This window comes from Drosophila grimshawi, unplaced genomic scaffold, assembly GCF_018153295.1.
Source record: "Drosophila grimshawi isolate 15287-2541.00 unplaced genomic scaffold, ASM1815329v1 contig_1377, whole genome shotgun sequence".
In the NCBI taxonomy this organism is placed as follows: domain Eukaryota; kingdom Metazoa; phylum Arthropoda; class Insecta; order Diptera; family Drosophilidae; genus Drosophila; species Drosophila grimshawi.
Window position 1 is genome coordinate 10,247,207 of NW_025062900.1, and position 19,563 is coordinate 10,266,769.

The 19,563-nt window shown below is 41.9% G+C and overlaps 1 protein-coding gene across 1 annotated transcript in view; it reads left to right on the plus strand.

The window, feature by feature from the left end:
* LOC6562295 (protein dachsous) overlaps nucleotides 1–19,563 on the plus strand; it is an 84,832-nt gene that overhangs the window by 36,628 nt on the left and 28,641 nt on the right. The window lies entirely within an intron of this gene.

Consider the following 19,563-nt stretch of genomic DNA (forward strand, 5'->3'; position numbering starts at 1 on the left):
GGCTACTCGTTTTCTATGAGAAATTGCTTTCGAAATGTTTGTAATAAATTTTAATATGCGTGTAATGAGTAGATGAAGAATGCGCCATCAAACCGCTAAAAAAATGGCGTAATAATTAGAAAAAGAATTTATGCAGCAGCAACAGGAACCCGGGGTAGCAACAGCAGCAGCCGCCACCGTTGCCATCAGCATTCACCACAGACACTGGCTTTAATTGCCAAAATAATGGCTTAAACACTGCGCCCACATTCTGTGGCACAGAGGGAGGTGAGGCTGGCAACCTAGTGACACATAAAAGTGTCGCTTGTCAAAAAAAAAAATACAAAAAAAAGTAGCAACAACCGTTAGGCATCGCTTAAAAAGTGGGCGGACAATAGAAGAAGGGAGAGTGGGGAAGGGGAGGGGCGTAGTTGAAACAAACATGTCTGTGTCTAAACATAAATAATTAAAGTGAACGAGCGGTCAATAAAAAAAAAAACAACAGAAACTGAGACTAAAAACCACTTGGATGGGCTATAGAAAAAAGCCTTGAGTTAAAGTTTGAGCTAAAGTTGAAGTTGGTAGCTGTTGCAGCTGGTGGCACTTCAGTTACTGTTGTTGTTGCTGCTATTGCATTCACTGCTTGTGGGCCCCGAGGGCGTTAGCTAAGCTGCCAAATGTCGAACGAGCTGCCTGGCAACATTTGGCCAACAACAACAGCAACAACAGCTTCATTTACTGTATACTCGGAGGCTCAAAACTGTAATGCCAAATATTTACAGGCCAAAACGATAGCAACGAATTAAAAAGGGCCAACGAAGCTCAGCTGGTGTGTTTTGATAGAGAGAGAATCAGGGTGAGGGCAAGGGTAGGCGAGTAAGTAAACCGAGATGCAGCCAAATTCCCAGCGGTTAGCTGCTACTGCAACTGCCACTGCCACTTCCAACTCAGCCGTAACTGACACTTTAACAGCCAAGCAGCAACAAGTGGGTGGACGTTTATGTCTCTTTGTTTTCCGTCTTTTGTCTTCTGTGTCTGTCGTTGTGCTTTTTTGTTTTTCACCTCTTGCTGCTCTGTTCTCTGACTGAGCCTGGGCAAAAGATTTTATTGCTTTGGTTTTTTATTTCATTCACGATACCCTATCATAACGAGAGCATACACATTTTGTTATGGAATGTATATTTATGGCTTTTACGTCATTTATGCACAGATGAGATCTGGATAATAGTTTGCAGAACTTAACCACAATATTTGTTTCTCAAGATCAACTCTTACAAATAGTTTTTATGGGCCGCATGAAAGCTAGGGTATTTGCTGTTTGGTTAAGCCCCCGAGCTAACTGTGCTTTCCGGTTGTTATTTCATTTTTGTAAACTAAATCACACAAATGCTTCGCATGTATTTTTTTTTTTTTTGTTTTTGTGCTGCGAGCATTTTGGGCATTGCCCAAACCATATTTTCAAGTTGTAAGTTTTAAATTTTCCGTTTTTATGGGCTGCTCATGCTTTTTAATGGGCACTTGCGATGGCAGCTACTACTCGCTCTGTCTTTGTGTGTATGTGTCTGTGTGTCTAACTGCTCTCCATTGCGAGCCTCTCGCCTCCCGCCTCCCACTACACTGAGACAGTTCAAGAGATGCTTTCATTGGCACCCAGTTGCATCCGTGTGTAAACTCTAGCTGTCAACAAATTTGACAGTTCGACAGGGCCATAGTAATCATTGTTGTTTTTGGCCGAGTGGGCGCCGCACTTATTTGTCGTTTAGTGAAATGAGTTGCCGTTAATTGCGTACACACAAAGCCAAAAGCAATAAAGCAACAAAGCAACAGCTATTCCTCAGCACAGATATCTGGCCATATATGGTGGCATTTATTAGCGGGCGTGGGCGTGTCACTTGATGAACTGCCCTCCGTCAAGCCACAAAAGAGAGAATACGAGGCGAAAGTAATGACTGCAGTAGCTCAACCATTTTTAAAACTAAGATATCAATCTTCAATTGGTCGCTCAGAAATAAGCTTTTTTTGACTGTCATTTTGATTTGCCTGATTACTCTATATACCCTGTAACTTACTAGCAAACAAATCTTTGAATCTCTAGAGAGTCTTAAATATATAGATTCGTGAAGCATAACTTTAATTTGCAAGTCAAATAAGTCAAATGGCTTAAAAAAAGACAAAATATGTATAAAATCTACATATTAACGATTCTACATAGTTCGACAACTGACTACAGGGCATCTTCTAATCTCGACTAGAAATTCTTCTATTTTTACCAATTAATTTTTCACTCTCTACCGATTTTTTTTTTTAATTTTGGGCACTGTGAAGAAATTATTTCCACTTTCACACAGATTCGTCACAATATTAAGTAGGGGGACCACCGCGGTGGTTTCACTTAGCTGTAATCGCGACAAATAATAAGTTTATATAAGTGCCGTAAAATAGCTAATTGAGTTGCTTCTTCATTATAGCTGTAGAAAATTACGAGACAAAAGAATTTTTGCATTAACATTTTGCCATTTCTGTGCTTCTTTTATCTTGCAGGTAAGCCGATAAGCCAAGCACGTCAGCGAAGTCTTTTAGTGTCTAAGACAATTATGGCCACGCCCTGTCTTTGCTGGCCCATAAAAAAAAACGTTAAAGTTAATTTGCCAGGTGAGAGTTGAGACCGCAAACGAAGGCTTAAGAAAGTATAACCACAACAACAACAACAAAAACAACAGCAGCAGCATGAGGGCGTCGTATTTATAGTACGTGCATATGTTATTTGGGGCAGAACCCTAAAGTCCAGTTGGCTAAAGCCACAGCTGAAGCAGCATTAAATTTGGTAGCCATTTTCTCTGTGCGCCTTCTCTCATTCTCTCTCGCTTTAGCTCTTGTGTTTTGTTTGTTTTTTATTTTTTTTTTGTCTTTTCTGCTTTACATTCTCATATTATGCTTTTCTTGAGTCGAGTGCTACTGATTGCCTCTAGAAGAGGCAGTCACATGTACCGCCTTCTTAGAGCTTCTTCCCTGTTGGCCATTTTGACAAACAGCAGCAGGCAAGTTGCTGTTGCTTTTGATGCCCCTCTGCCTGCCTGCTTGCCAGTTACTGATGATGATGATGATGTGACTGTGTGAGATTCTTTAACTGAAATGCTGCCAGTCAGTGGTCATTTGCCTTTAGATCTTATTGTTGTTGCTGGTGCTGTTGTTGTGCATGCGAGTGCATGCGAGTGGGTACTGTGCTTTTGCTGTCAGCCAGCCAGCCAGCCAGTTGCTGTCATATGGTCTTAGTCCATTTTTGGGTCACAAATTGGTCAACAATTTGCGAGCACTAAAGTTGCCAAAAAAAAAAAGAAGAAAGATCAAGTAAGTAAGCAAGTAATATACTCTTACAGAACAGAGTCTCACTGCTAGTATATATGTATATACTTTATTGGGTCGGGAATATCTTCAATTCAATTTCTGTAGACCCTCTGTGAGAGTATCCAAAACTAAGAAAAGAAATACTTGGTCAAAGTTTGTGTCTGAAGTCTTTTGTTTTTTGCAGACGGCCATGTTTGTAATTACAAACGTTCACAGTTTACATGTACTCTATACACATATGCATTTGCCTCTGTGTGGTTGCATACGTATTGAAGACACACATGCACATGTAGGCCCGACCCCGACCCCTTGCGGCCAGGCCAGGCATAGGACGGAAGAACATGGCAACATGGCTAAATGTTTTGTGCCCAAAATGGCAAACTCTAGCAGATTTTCTTTGTGGCTGCTGCTCTTCGGCATTTTACCCTTTTTGGGACAAAAACAAAAACAACAGCAACAACAAGAAAAACTGCAGCTGTGGCCAAAGAGCTTTAAGGGACTCGATAGTGCTGTTAACTTTTCGGCAGTTTACACAGCCTACATCGAAGTTCTGGTATGTCGTCTGGTACTGTCAAGCGACGATTTGCATTTTCGCGTGACTCTTGAGGCGCCTTTACTTTGTATTTTGTTGGCATTTTGAGGCGTGGGTATTTGGGCAAATCACTCGACTTCCCACCAGCAGTAGTGCAGAATTGGCGGCAGCCTCATTAGCAGATAGCTAATATTCCGCGTTACTTATCAAACGGGAAACGGTCATAACTGCCTCCTCTTTACCCCCCACCATCATCTCTCCGACGGTTGATGCTGCTGCTGCCTAGATATGATTGCCTATGACAAGTTGTGGCCAAGAGCGTTCCAGCTGACAGGCAGACAGACAGTCGCTTGTCTTGGCCGACTAGTTCAAGGTGTCGCCCCATGTAAATGGCGTAGTGCCCACAGCTACAGCTACAGCTACCCTCCCCCCTACTCTACTCCACCCCTAATACCCTCGCTTGAACATCAGCACACGCTTCAATGGCGGGTTAGTTTGCCGCATGATTGATGCCTGTTTTGCGTGTCGTGCGCTGTTTTCCATCTAGTTTTTGTTGTTGTTGTTGTTGCTGTTGTTGTCTTTGTCTTTGTCTCTCTTTAAATCTCTCGCTCATCGCATGCCGGCGGCTGCAAGGCCATAGACACAGTGTAGCAGAGAAGTACAGTTAGAAGCTTGACTCAATCTGCGTTCTGCATTCTGAATTCTACATTTTACATTCTGTCGCTGCTGATATGCTGCCTCATCTACTTGTTGAGACATCTGTCGTTGTTGCCTGATTGTGAACCGGTGCCAAATCTGCTTCAAAAACTTTGCACAGCTTTGTAAAGCCCAAAAATCCTGCACCAAAATGTCCGAGAGAGAGAGAAATAGTTGTCGAAATGGTAAATAGAAAGAGAAGCTTTTACTGAAGACTGCCCACGTTGGTCTTCACCATAATTAATTCTGACGAATTTTCATATTTATTGTTTTGTTTTGATCTCGAAAGAATATTCAAATGAATTAAATTAAGCTTAAATTTAATGTCATAATCGATTTCATTTAAGCAAACATTTATAAATTAATTTCGATAAAGCAAACCACAAACTGCTTATTTTTATGTGTTTTGTATCGATCAATATATTTTGGATGGAATTTATAATCATTTTTTAGTGATTCTTCGCCATGACTTTGGTTAACTTTGAAATCAACTATAATATACTTTTAAAGTCCACAAATAGCTTGGATCAAAATGGAATTTTGTAAATGTTATTTAAAACATCTTAGCGTTTTTATACCAACAATTTTTACAGTGTAGCTTTTCAGCTTTTGTTGCGCTCGTTACGCGCATTAGTTTTATATATTTTCGCTCATTTTCCGTTGAAAAACGCACTTGACTAACATAAATTTTCTCATTGTTTACTTTTGCGAGGCAGTTGCAGCCGCTGGGACAGGGGCAGGGGCAAGGGCAGGGGCAGCGGTTGTGACTTCTGCTGCTGCTGCTGCTGCATCTGCTTGCTGCTGTGGCTGTTTCACTTGATTCGTGGCAAAGTCTAGAAACTGGAAGTGGCCGCAGCTTGTTGTTGTCTGTTTGTTGTTGCAGTTGCCGTTGTTGCTCCTGCTGCTGCCATTGTTGTTGTCAGTGTCAGTTTGGGCCGCAGCGCGTTGTTGTTTGTTGTTGCATTTACATTTTTGGTGTCGATTCAATTAGTAAATATAACCAAAGGCAAACAGACAAACACACAAGCCAAAGAGACTCGAAAAAAAAGCAAGTCGCTGCAAATGCGGTAACTTAAAGTTGGAGTTGGAAGGTTGAGAAACCTGTACATTGTGCAGTTGTTGACCATGCTCAATGCCTAAATAGCCGCAGCTAACAGATACAGCTGTGGCAACAGCAGGCAGGCAGGCAGGCAGAGTAGAGTGCCATCCTATATATGTCTGCATATGTATTCATACGAACAGACAAATATGCATATACCCTAGCAACAACAAAAACATTTGCTGATAAATCTTCGGGGGCATTACTAACTTTGGCAGACGTTACAACGCCGACTTCCTGCTGTTGTGTATGAGAGAGAGAGTGTGTGTGTCTCTGTGAGTGTGTGTTGCGTTTCGAGTGTGTGTGCAAATTAAATTGCACGCTAATGAAGTGCCAGCCCAAGTCGATAAGTCGAAGCCCCAGTAATGGCTTCATTTCTGCACAATCAACAAGAGTATATATGACACAAATTGCCAACTGAAAGTTTGGGCAGCCTTAAAGCAGGGCTCGATTTTGGCCTGGGCTTTTGTCTCTGTGGGTCAAGTCGCGCATGATTCGTTTAAATGGCAATAAATACGTTTAAAGTGTGCGCTGATATCAGACAGATATACAGACAGGCGGACGGACAGACTGCCTGCCTGCCTGCCAGGCTTTATGGCTGTGAACATTTATTGACATTTAAGCAAGCAAAAGGCGCCGCCTGCTACAGCAACAGCAACAACAATAACAGCAACAATAACAACACTTTAGCAACAACATGCACTCACACGACTTTATAATGTGCACAAACATGGCTAGATTTTGATTAGAAGGTGAAATAATGATGTTAACCTCTTTTTTTGAGTGTGTTGCTGTTGCAGCAGTTACTGTGAATCTACACTCAGCGAAACAGCGAAAATACCAGGAGGAGCAGATACCATTTTCATCTTAAAGAAAATAATCTCTAACTTAAAATATTTCTAACAAGTAAACACTCTAGCCCTTAATCGACTTTTAATTATATCGTAGAAAAATATTCCTTTTTATATTTGAGCCAACGTTTATAAAAAGTTGAAATACTTGGCAATTTTCTTACCAAAATGATCTATTCAAAAACAATGCTAGACAAGTGAATGTCGATTTTGTAAATAATGGACTCCATTTTTTTTCTGAGTGCAACTCTGGCCGTAGATGTTGCTGTTTCATAAACATTATTGTTGCTGTGGCATAAATGGGACTTGGGGTTAGAGTTGATTTCAGCACATTGCATTTTAAATATGAACATTTTTGTTGTAAGTTAGCAGCAATAGCAGAGAGTGGCAAACGAGCCAGCCCGCAGCACCAGCAATATATCTACAATAACAGCAACAGCAACATGGGCAGCCTGCTGTTTTTGTCGCCATCGCCTTGGCCAGTAGTTAAATTCTTTTTCAAACAGAAGAGAAAAAGAGAGGGAGAGAGAGAGAGAGAGCGAAAGAATGGCCCTGATCATGGAGAAGAGTAGACATGCAGACAATCAGAGCAACAGTGGTACTGTTGCTGCTGCTCCAGTGGTGCAGCGGTGCAGCGATGATTTACTGTCCAGTTAGGTTTGTGCACATAAATTCACCTGCGCTGACAGTCGACGTCGCCCAAGAAAAGCGAAAGGCAATCGAACGGAGGAGTTTAAATTGAATCGAAATAAGTATATATATATATATACATATATAAAATGCACATTTGTTTGGTTGGTTCTGAGAAAACCCAAAGGGGTTAATGGGGGGATGGGCTTACATATGCAAAAAAGACGCGACTGGTGATTGACTCATGAAAAGGCAGCGCAGAAGCAACTCTGTGTCTCTATGTCTCCCTCTTTGTCTCTGTGTGTGTGTTTGCTGAACAATTCGAATCTAATTCAAAAGAAATGTGATTAAAATCGTACAGACTGCGCAGGCAGAATGGCAGTCAAGGACTGAGCGCTGAGCCTCGACGTGGACCTTGCACAGGATCGGATCGGATCGGATCGTATTGGTTTGGATGGGTCGGCTTATTGGCTGCTGAAAAGAGAAGCTGATGCTGAAGCTGATGCTTTTGTGATGTCATTATATTGAAGAATGGCAGCCAGGGGCAGACATTGACATTGAAAGCAGACACAGCCAAAGCAGTGGACCCTTTTTGCGGGCCCTTGTGTGTTGGTGTCTGTGTGTTCGTGTGCTACCTGTGTGACTGACTGAATGTCCATTGTGGGTCGCTTTGGCTAAACGCAATGCCAAAGCGAAGCTAATCGCTCTGCGCCAGGTCTTAATGCCGCATACACAAATGCAAACCAGTCTCAAAGGATGTAACCAACTTCCTCATACTCTGTTTTAACATAGTCTTCCTTATTATGAGTTTACCAAATCTAACGCAATGACTTTGAACGCCACATTTATGTTTTTCCGATTTTCAAAGTCATTAACAATATACCTTTCAAATAGTATTAGCTGTTGTGGGAAGAGATTTTTGGTAATCAATTATGCATTTCTAATGAGCCTAACTTTAAAGATTATTTCATGGTTTAATTCATTAAAAATGTTGTAAGTTGCAGAAAACCAATAAGCTCTCTATTGCTCTGATAACAGAGTATAACCAGAGCAGATTGAGAAAAGGGGTAAGAGGAGATTGGGGGAGGAGGATGGGGGATTGCGGTGGGCAACTCAAGAATGGCGGCATTTGCGCTTAAGCCTTGGCAATGAATTCATCGTTGACATATCTCGTTAATTTAATTTCTTATCGTAGGGATAGCATCGTTGTCTTCTTCTTCTTCGCCGTCGTCGTCGGAAGCCACATGGCTGACTGATTTCGGCGGGGATGCGACTCGACTCAATTGCAGGAGGCAGACGGGGGGAATGATGGGGTAGAGAGCTGTGCAGTTTGGTATGCAAAACAAGCAGCAAGGATGCGCAGCGAACTTAACTTGGAACTGTTCTCCTCTGTGCTGCTTCTTTTGCTTCTTCTTGTTGTTTCTTTTGTACAACAACAAGAACAAACTGCGACTGCTGTCTAGTTGTATATTCCCTCTCCCCCTCACACCACCACCCTCCAGGCAAGTAGCGCTCTTTTGCTGGCAGAGCTGGCTCCTTTGCTACTATAAATTTTTGTCAACGATTTGTACGCATTGTCTGCGCGTTGTGCTTCTTCTTCTTCTCCAGCTTCTACTTGGCTTTGCATGCTTGCATTTGTAGTTGTTGTTCTTGCTGCTGTTGTTTGGCATGGCAGATTTTTAGCATAACATTTGATTATCATTGTCAATTGTGTGTATTTATGTGGATCGCTTGAGGTTGCCTTGAGTCGGTGCCTCTTTGTATGTGCCTCCAGGTTGAAATTCAACTCGTTTGCATTCGATTGCTGCTGTTTCTTCATCTTCTCCTTCATTTGCTTCTGCTCTTCTGCTCAAGGACCAAAATGCTGACACTTTGGCAGCACAAATGATTTAGCGTAGCTGTCAATCAATTTCAACAGATTCTCGGTCGATTGTCTGCGATAAGGCCCATGGCAAGTTTGTTGCTTAAGTCTTTTGTTTTCATTGCAGCTGCTCTTTTAATTGTTATTCACTTAAAGAGTCGAGTGGCCTTTGCTTTCCCCAATTAGCGATAAACGATCTAGAATGTCGAATCGATCTGCCACATATATATGTTGTATATATTGTATATATATTTTTGGCTCTCACACATTAAGCAAACTTCGCGCAAATTAACGCAAAATGCTTATCACAGCTGGCATTTAAGGTTTTATTTTCCTTTTGTTTTTGCTGTTGGGAGGCTAACGAAGTGCGCGTACGCTGCCGTGGGTTACACCCCACGCTTAGTGCACCACAGCATCACCTGCACCGCCTGCCCTCGCTTTACCTGCCAATCGCTGATGCAAGCGTTGCCGTTGATGGTTTTACGCACCACAACAGCAGAGCAAGAATCATCGACTGAATCCAGTCAGCCAGCTAGCCAGCAAGCCAGCCAGCTAGCCAGCCAGCCAGCCAGCCAACTGGTGTTGAAAGCAATTTTAAAAATGATGAGTATGATCGAAAAAGTTTTCCGTCCGCTTGTCCTTTTTATTCCCTATTCTACTGCTGCTGCTGTTGGCTTTTCGATTTGCTTTCAATATAATTTCAAGAACAACAACAAGAACAACAACAACATCAACAATGTGTTCGCATAAATATTTTGCAGACCCAGACGCAGGGCACAAAACCCCAAACAGCTCCAGACATTTTACGTTGGGATCTGTTGTGGCTCCAACTTCGACTCCACCTGGCTCCTTTTTGCTGGTAGAGTAGAAGCCAATAAGCAGTTTTGCTTTATCGCTTATTAAAAATCATTTCGCTCTTCGTATTTCAGTTTCACCTCCATCAGCATCAGCAGCAGCAGCAGCAGCTGCTCCCCTCCTTTGTTGCAGTTGTTGCCCTTTCCTTTCCTGTCGACCCTTCCCTCTCTTTTTTTTTTATTTTTTTTTTCGTTGTTGTTTCGTTTCCAGCTCTACAACTTGTGGCTTTGTTATTAACTTTGGCTCACATGTCGATCACTCTTGATGATTTTGTTCAATTTTAGCGCACATGCGAGCGCCGTCTACGTCTCCGTCCTCCATCTCTTTTTACACAACTACCAGTAACAAACCAAATTGCGTAGCACACCCCGCCTGTCTACATTCCAGCAGCTATTCGTGTGTGTGTGTGTGTGTGTATGTTGGTGTTGTGATTGCTATCAGCAGCAGCAGAGAGAAATATTTATTCAGACCCGAAACAAAATGTAATGTTATTTTCGGGCTGCCGTCGAGGCTTGAGTGCCCTATCAAAGTTGATGACGCTGCTGATGATGACGTGCCGTTGTCTGTCAGAGCTGTGCTCCGTTGTGGTCTCCGACAGTTGAGTTGTCCTCGCTTTCATTCATGTCCAGCACCACAAACAGCAGCAGCAGCCCCACCCCATTTTCATTCCCTCGCTCTCCCTCTCCCTTTCTCTCTTTGTATCTCTCTCTCTCTCTCTCTCTATCTCTCTCAGTCTTTCTTGATCTCTTGACACGGCCATTTTCTTGTGTTCGCTGTGGCAAATTATGGCAAATACACACCTTACCTTTTTGGCTTGCCCCGTTTGCACTACCACCCCTCCCTCCGCCTATGATCTCTCTCGACCCGCAGACAATGGCAAATGCACGCACTTCGGACTCCGAAGACCGTAGTCCGTACACCGAAGTCGGCGTCTGCATCTCCGTCTGCGAGACAGGCCATCAGCGTTTAATGCCAACTTTTCGTTTTCATTTCGTTTCGTTTCCTTTCCTTTCGTTTCGTTTTTCTTTAGCATTTTAATCGATTTGATTTCGTATTGTTTCCATACGCTCACTCGTCGCTCCGTCCACACACGGAATGATTACAAGATCACTTATCTGCGGCTTCAATAATCTTCGGCGTCGCTTGCTGTAATTATTTTATAATGTAGTTTTTAAGTACCATCAAACACTTGAGACTATTAAGCGAGAACAGCTTCACTCGCATAACTATCGCAACTGAACACAACGCAATCTGGTTCGCATATCCATTAAGCTCTGGCCTATACCCAGACCCAAGCCCATTCTCATACCTACAATGATTGCTGCAGTTGTTGTTATTGTTTTATTCACTTGAAAAATCATCTACAAGTTGTTGTTTAGTTCGTCAGCCAGCAACAACAGCAATTACTCGCCTGATCGTACATTACGTACTTATATTTATAGCTAGCTAGCTATTCCATTATAATCCTTTTTATTTTGGGGCGGTGATTTTCTTCAGGCATGTTGGCGAATTTCAATTTTCCAAGTCCATTTATCTGCTACTGCAGCTGCAAAAATTTACTTTTGATTTTAAGCGATATATATATAATTTCTGCGATAAGATTTTTAATTAGCGTTTTAAAAACAAAACAAGACATTTTAATACAGCTTTAAGTGTTTTATCGAATTAATTGTAGCATAATCAAAATGATACACTATTAACCAGGCTAGAACTTATTTATATATATCAAGCCTATCGTAGTTATGCACAGTATCGATAGATTCTTATCTGTCTGCCTCTTGGTGCATGCTGTTGTTGTTGTCAGTTGCACCTGTTGCCAACACTTTCTTCTGCTTTGTATGCCTATCAAAAGTTTATTGATATATCTTCCATCTTTCCGCGTCACCGTCGACAGTGTTGTTGTCTTTTCTCGCTCGTACGTTGGGCTTCATCACTGAGCTGGCTGTTGGCCATCAATTGCAAGTACAGCAATTTGGCCCAAGGTGGCCGCACATGCTTTATGCGTGGCTTCGATGCATTCTGTCCATTTGTTGCCATCATTACCACATAACTCGGCTTTATGGCTCTCGACTCTCTTGTGTCTTAACGTGGCTACACACATATACATACATGCAAACGCACGTCGGGATTGCCGCGGTGACGCACTTCTCATTGGCTCAGAGCCAATCAATCCGCATTCCAAGCCCTGCATCACTCTCCGTTCCCCACTCCCTAAGCCCCATTCCCTGATTCATTTTCCTAGCACTATTTTGTTTCACAATGTGCAATTTTCGTTGTCCAACTTATTGCTTTAATAGCAGGCTACAGCTTGACTACTGCCTGCCCCTCATCCAGCTCTCCTCTGGCCTACTCTTGCGTTAAGCTAATAACTGGCAATCTGTGCCCTATTCAATCTCAATGCGCACATTTCGAAGAGTTCCGAGAGCTTAAGCTTGATTTCTTTGTTTTCTGTATACCCTGTGTAAAAAAGGGTAAGGGAAATTAATGCATGTATAAGGGTAGGTAGAAGGAGACAACACTGACTCCACATAATACATATATACATATATAAATATATATATATATCTTCTTGATCTGTACGACAAACTGAATTCCGATCCAAGGGGGTGGCAGAGTGGAATAATTTCCTATGTCCTCGAATTAAAATAATAATTGAAAGCCATTGGTTTTGAAGCTCCAGGCACGATATTAAAAATATATATTTAATTTTCATGCAGGGCATCTCCTAGTTGCAGCACTTTCGACTAGAACACTCTTACTTGTTGCCAAGTTGTAGTTGTTGCCACATTCTATTCTATCGATCTTTGCGTTGATTCCCTTTTCTTTTCAGCCTGCTCGTCTTTGCTGCTGCGGCTGCTGCTGCTGCTGCTGCTATCATTGACTGTTTTACGCTTCGATGCTGCTGCTGCTTTGAGACCAACGCTGAATGCTGTTGGTAACATCTGGCCTTTTTTCTGATTTTAATTATATATTGTGGCCACTTCAGTTCAGTTTAGTTCAGTTCCGACCAGGCCAGTTTCAGTTTGAGTTTGAGTTGAGTCCACTGTGTAGAGCCCAAGAAAAACTAAGATTATTTCTCTTATATTGCGAGGTGGGCGTGTCACTAAATAAATTACTTTTCTATATATACTGAACGTATGCGAACGATATTTATACACACACATAAACACACAAATATGTGTGCAAGTTTGTATGAGTTAGAGCAAAAGCTTCACAGAGTTTCCCACACGTGCAGCAGTCGGAAAATTGTTTGGCTAAACGCCCTTTCCTGTAAACTGTTTCAACTGTTGCTGTTGCGAGTTGCTGGTGTGACTGTTGCAACTGTTGCTGCTGTCGCTCGTGGGTTGCTGCTGTTCCTGTTGCTTTGCTGTTGCTCGTAATTAGCATAAATCACTTCAAAAAAGGCTTCCTTTTTGGCTTGACCAAATTTGTTTTATAGTCATTGTGGCTCTTTTGGCATTTTGGCATCTGTGACTGGCAGCAGCCAGCCAACCAGCAACAGCACGCCCCCTTAGACACCGCCCACACCAACCCCGTATAGACCTAAAACAAACAGCAACAACAACAATAAAAAAAACACGACATCGACAAAGTCACGCATCGCTGACCAAAATTGGCACAGAAACAAACAAATAAAAAAATAAAACGCTGCTCTGGGAGATTGCGAGTTTTTGCTTTGGCTTGTTGGCCAAAAGTTGAGCAATCAAAGTGCATTTGCATTGTCTGCCCTCCTCCGAGCCCCAAACTACTGCTTACCAGTCTCGCAACTGCAACAACAACTGGTGAATAGAAAGTCGATTATTTTATAATAAATACTTAATTGAAAGTTTAAAAAAAGTTTGCTTCCCAACTATTCCAAAAATACGCTACAATAACTACTCTTAACTTTAACTACACCGTCTGCCGCAACTTTTTTGGCCTTTTCCTTCCACCACCCCTATTAAGTCATGCGTACCATTTACGTCCAGTTACAGGTGCAATGTTGCGTTGATTTCATTAGGCGTATTTGACTTGAATTTAATTTGCTGCAAAACTTTCCAAATCGACAGCGTCAAATATTAAAAAGTCATTTAGTTACTGCGACAATCAATTAGTGTCCATCAGTTGTATAGCAACGATACTATGTTCCTCCAATTGTCCAGTTGTGCAGGTTTGCAGTTGTCTATACGATGTAAGATTAGCTTAACACTTAATTCAGTTAACTACAAATACCAGTTGTTAGCTGTAAGAATATGGAAACTATAACAACAAACTAACAATCGATATTATCGATAGCAGCATCGATTGTTTGATTTTGCGGCTCTCAACGCATTCAAGCTGTTATTCATTGCACAATTTTAGCCGCTCACTGAAGTTGTCAACTTGATGCTGTGAGTCGTGTCTGAGGCTGTGACGGTGACAACGATGATGATTACCAGGTTGATGATGATCAGTCTGATGCCAATGATGATGATGATGAGAAGGCTGCAGGCCACCGTGAGCAGCGACAGAATTTCGCGGCCAATTGGAAACTGTCAAAAACTATTTGGCTGCGTCTTCATAACTCGGCTAACAACGCGAGCCGTTGACTCGTCGACTCATGCAGAGAAGAGAGACTGGTTGAACCGGGCAACCAGTCGAGGAAGAGGGTGGAGGGGGAGGGTAGACAGTCCGGCAAGTCAACTTGTTGGCCATTCCATTAGGCCACCGCGTCGATGGCCCACTTGCCCCAGTTTGCAGCTGCAGACTCCAGCCTCAGACTCAAGATCTGGCTGTCTTTAGCTTTTTGGCCTAAACTATGCGCATTTTTGCATTGCATTTGCTCGCTTTTTACAATTTTTTTATATTTTTTTTTGTGGTAAGCGCTTCCCTCGAGGAGGCTAATTGAAAAAATGGTTTATTAAAATGGCATGCGATAAGCCAAGTAGAGTGAAGTGGAATGGCGATGGTGCGCCTCGCTAGTGCTATATAATGCGTTGCGGCTGCGGCATTAGATTTCCGTCATTAGGAGCAACTTGTTTTTTTATTTATTTTTTATTTTGGAGGCTTGTTGCATAAGCAAATTGCACTATTCGCACTGGTCAAATGGTCAAATTCATTAGTTCGTTGCCTAAGTCTTTTGTTTCAAGCTCACACAATTTGTGAATACGTGGCAACCTCTGCCTGCCCTCATGCACCAGACCACACCACACCACGCTACACACTAATAACTACACTCCCACCACTTGAATGGTACAATGGGAGCGTGTCCCAATTAAAAAGTCGCGCGTTGTATTTTCAATTGTGGCTTGTCGCGCCATATTGTTTTTGTTTTTGTTATTGTTGCAGTTGTTGTCTTTATGCTGCTGGTCATAAATCGCGTCTGCTTATCATTTTCATAAGCAACAACAATAAGACAACCCAACAACGAAACGCGCCAAGCTTATGCAATTCTGAGTGTCAGACTCAAACATGGCCCAGTCTATTGCTCCTACTTCAGGCTGCTACTACCCCAGCCCCCCTCTCACCCCTCTTCATCTATCTATGACAGCAATATGCACTACCATTTGCCATAGTAATGACAGGTGTTTGTAACTCGTTTGTAACAAGCGCTTCGGTCACAGCTCTGGAAGCTAACGGAAGGCACCCAACTACAGCGCCAAAAAAATAATAAAAAAAAACAAGTACAAATGAGTTAGTCAATGAACGATTGACTGGGAGATACCCTGGAAGTAGTAAGCCGTCGTAACAAATTTGAACATTAATATTTATAGATATGGTAGATTGCTTTGATAATATCTGGGCAATTAGTCAGACACAGCCATACTATTTGTCTAGGTAAGTGTTCAGTCCTGCCTCATGATACCCTTTTCACGCATTTTTTGAGTACAGAGTATAAAAATATTGTACTTATATACATGTTGCTCACTCGGACAGAAGAGACAATCGGCGCAGCAATCGCCAATGGAGGCTGAGACTGGTAAAGTGTTTGCTGTTTTTCTGTTGCTGGCAGGGGGTCGCCAACGCAGCTAGAGATAGATAGAGTGAGACAGAGAGAGCGAGCGAGTGAGGGAAAGAGAGATAGATATTTGCATTAATATAAAGCCTAAACCAATTTATGCCTGCCAGCAACAGCAGCCAAAAAATTATTGTACAGCAACAAAATGTTGAACTACGCAGACAGTCAGACAATAACAACAACAACAAAACACAGAGCAAGCAAGTCTGGTCTGGCTCCGAAGGCAGTCATTAATTGTGGTCTATCGAAACTGACGATGATTGTGTCCAAAGTGAAAGTGATCTGCCCAGTGGAATCCAAGGAGACTAATCTCAACTCCCAACCGTCTGTCAAGGTTTGATCTTACAATTTCATTATCGCTGCCATTTGTTCCTGTGGTCGAAACAAATCTCATCAGAAAGATGAGAAGCTCAGTTTGATTGGGTTTCTACTGCTGCTGCTGGTTCTGTTGCTGAGCTTGTGTCGGTTTTCATACTTGCAGAGGGTATAAGGATTTTGTCATGAGAAACATATGAAGTATTATAGCTTGATTAGCTTTAACCGCACAGTCTAGTCTCCCAGTTTGAGTTCTTGGCTGAATCTTTTGCTGTACCGATCTGCTAGGGTATGTAATCTTCGGTTTGGCGACAAGACCAGTTCTTTCATTTTATTTTCTTTGCGGTTTCATCAGTCGTACGTAGTTAGCTATTGCTCTGGCCATACAATAAAATTGATATTTGCGGTTTTTTTCACTGCTGTGGTTTCTTTTAGCCACAGAGTTCCATTGGAATGTCTGCGGTTCCATGGCCTCTCACTGGCGACTCTATGGGGGTTTTTGGGGTGTTGTTTGGTTTAATGGGTTATTGAACTCAGCCAGTGATTCAAAATGATTAGCCGACTTAGGCGACATTTGTCATTGTTAGCGCATAATTAACACACCTCCCAAAACAGAAAAAATAAAATAAAACAAAAATACAGGAAAAACGCCCCCCGTCTGGCATTTAGATAAATCACATGAGTCAACTGCGGCAGACAACTTATCCAGTTGGCAACTTAATTGCAGAGTGTTTGCATAATGCTTTTAAGAGTGAATAAGTGCGCTTTGCACATTGCACGCCTGGCTAAATGGCAAAAATTATCTATATGCAAGCCAAACATTGAAAAACACTTGCGGCCAACATTGGCTCATAAAAAAAGTGAAAATTGAATTTGAAAAATTGAATTTAGGCGGCGAGGGGTAAGGAACTCCCAGCCACACACACTCATAATTAATTTGGTCGGCTCCCAGGCAATCAGGCGCACCACTGCACCACTCGAAAAAAACGACCCACCACCTGCCAGGCTAAAAACCTCTGAAAAATCAACAAAAATCGATATTTAAAATCGCATAAATCGTTTCGCTCCACACACCACAAGCTCCATTTGAAATCCACATGCGTTCCACGTTCCACAGGCTTTCCGGCTGCAACCACTTTGTGGTTTGATTTATGCGACGGTTGGAGGAGAGCGGTGGGGAGGTGTGTGGGTGCGTCGCCAAAATAACAGGAATTGCTTTAAATTACGCAAATTCAAATTTGCAGAAACAACAAACGAGTCGCGCCGAGGCAAAAAAAAACTTGAACTTTTGATTAACTTATGGATTGGACGGTCTCTTGACTGCCTGGCTGCCAGGCTGAACGGCTGGGCGCCTGCCTCATTGGTACCGTTAGCGCTAACCACTTGCCACAGTTCCAGACTTGTCCACTTTACGTGCCACTGCAAAGCATTTATCAACTAGAAACTGAAACTGAATACGACTCCAATAACAACTACCAACTGCAAACTACAACTTCAAATTGAATATCGAAAGTGACCAAAAACCAGCGACAATGAAGTAAAATGTAAAACAAAAATGTTTGCCTAATTTATGACTGCGCTTTACACCACGCAAATAATCGTTATTCATACGCAAATTTTGAAGGCAATGTGGTAGAAATATGAAAGCAGCAAAGCCGTAAAACTTCCCTCTTCTATCCATTTTTTGTAAAGGGTAACATTTTGCAAGCCCATTTAAATAAATATTTCTTAAAAGGATAACAATCTACATCCACTATTCCTGTTTCATTTTGAATTTTCAACTTTTGAATATTTTTTTTCATTGTTTTGGGCAATTTTTGGCTTATGTTGTATGATTTATAGAGCCAAGCATCCAATTTCCGGGAGCCTTGGAACACGTCGTCTACGTTATTGATTTGCGGCTATTCGATTCTGCTCAAATATTTACACAATCTCAATAAATTTATGCGCTCTTCTTCACAATTTCAATTTGCAATTTTTTGTGCTCACTCGGCTAGGTCTTGAATTGCCAGAGGAGGGGTCAGGAGATGAAAGGGGGTTCGGTAGTGGGACTGGGACTGGTATTGTGTATTGAGTATTGGGACTTGCAATGCCACTATTTTTTTTTTACTACTAGCAGAATTTATGCAAAAATCCAAAACACAAACTCTGGCTGTGATTGTTATTGGCCTAGAGAACGATCAGCGATCAACGATCACTGGCGATCGAAACATGGAAACTCGTGGGCGGACAAAATTGAATGCGTGGTTGAAACTGGGATTCGATGACTGAGGAAACTGAAGACTGGCTGGAGACAGAAGACTGAAGACTCGACGCGCAGCCGTGGAAGGGCTGCTGTGATTTTTATCGCAAGCCTTTTAGTTAAAGGCCCCGATATAAACTCTCGATAGGAGTGGATTAGGTGGACTGAATGATGATGCCGGTTAACTGTGCCAGATGCTGGCGTCCGTCACGCTGTGTGGCCCCCACTTGCTCCAGTTTGACAAAGAAGGAGACAGATACACATAGACTGATAGACAGACAGACAAATAGACAGATAGAGAGAGAGAGAGAGAGAGACAGAGAGAAAGAAAAGGAGAACGCAAGAGAGTTGGCAACACAGTTACAAATGGAGATGCAACTGCAGTTTTTGGTCATTTCACAGCCTTTGGCAAAGTGCGACCACTTTGTTGCCACAACGACGACAACAACGGCAACAATAACAGCAACAACATCGAAACTCATTGAACAATTTCCTAGTTTTTCAATTTTTGGTGCGACTTTTGTTGATTGTGGAAAAGGCGAAAGTCAAATGGGCAAAAAAGAAAAAATCGAAAACTCAACCAGCACTACCAAAAACACAGCTAACCACAAATGCTGGCCATTAAAAAAAAGAGTGCTTTATTAAAACCTAACAGGAAAATGTTACAACGTTGTTGTTGTTACTGTCTGGTAGACAGTGAGAAAGCGAGAGATTGAGGGGGGTAAGAAAAATGTGCAGAAAAGCCCAGTGAACGCAGTTTCCCAGACTTTTTAACTATTGGTTGTTGCTGTTATTGTTATTGGCACAATCGATAAGCCGCACAACAACGGGCAAAGCGACAACGCATTTGTTGTTCGTTGTTTGGTTTTTGGTTGGTTGTTTGATTTTTTTTTTTCTTTTTTTTGGGCGGAAGCAAATTGCAATGAGACAAACGCGAAAGTTGCTTAGCTCTACAACCAAATAATATTATATATGATGAAGATGTTGATGAGAAATGTAGTTATTGGAAATATACTGTAATATATACCCTATATTGGACTTGTTTATAATATCAATGGAGATGACAACTGCGAAAAATGTAAATAAAATATATTTCAGATTTTTCCAGTGTGTCTCAAGCGAACAAATTATATTTTCAAATACATTGATGGGGTATTTATATTCTGTCTACAGGGTAAATG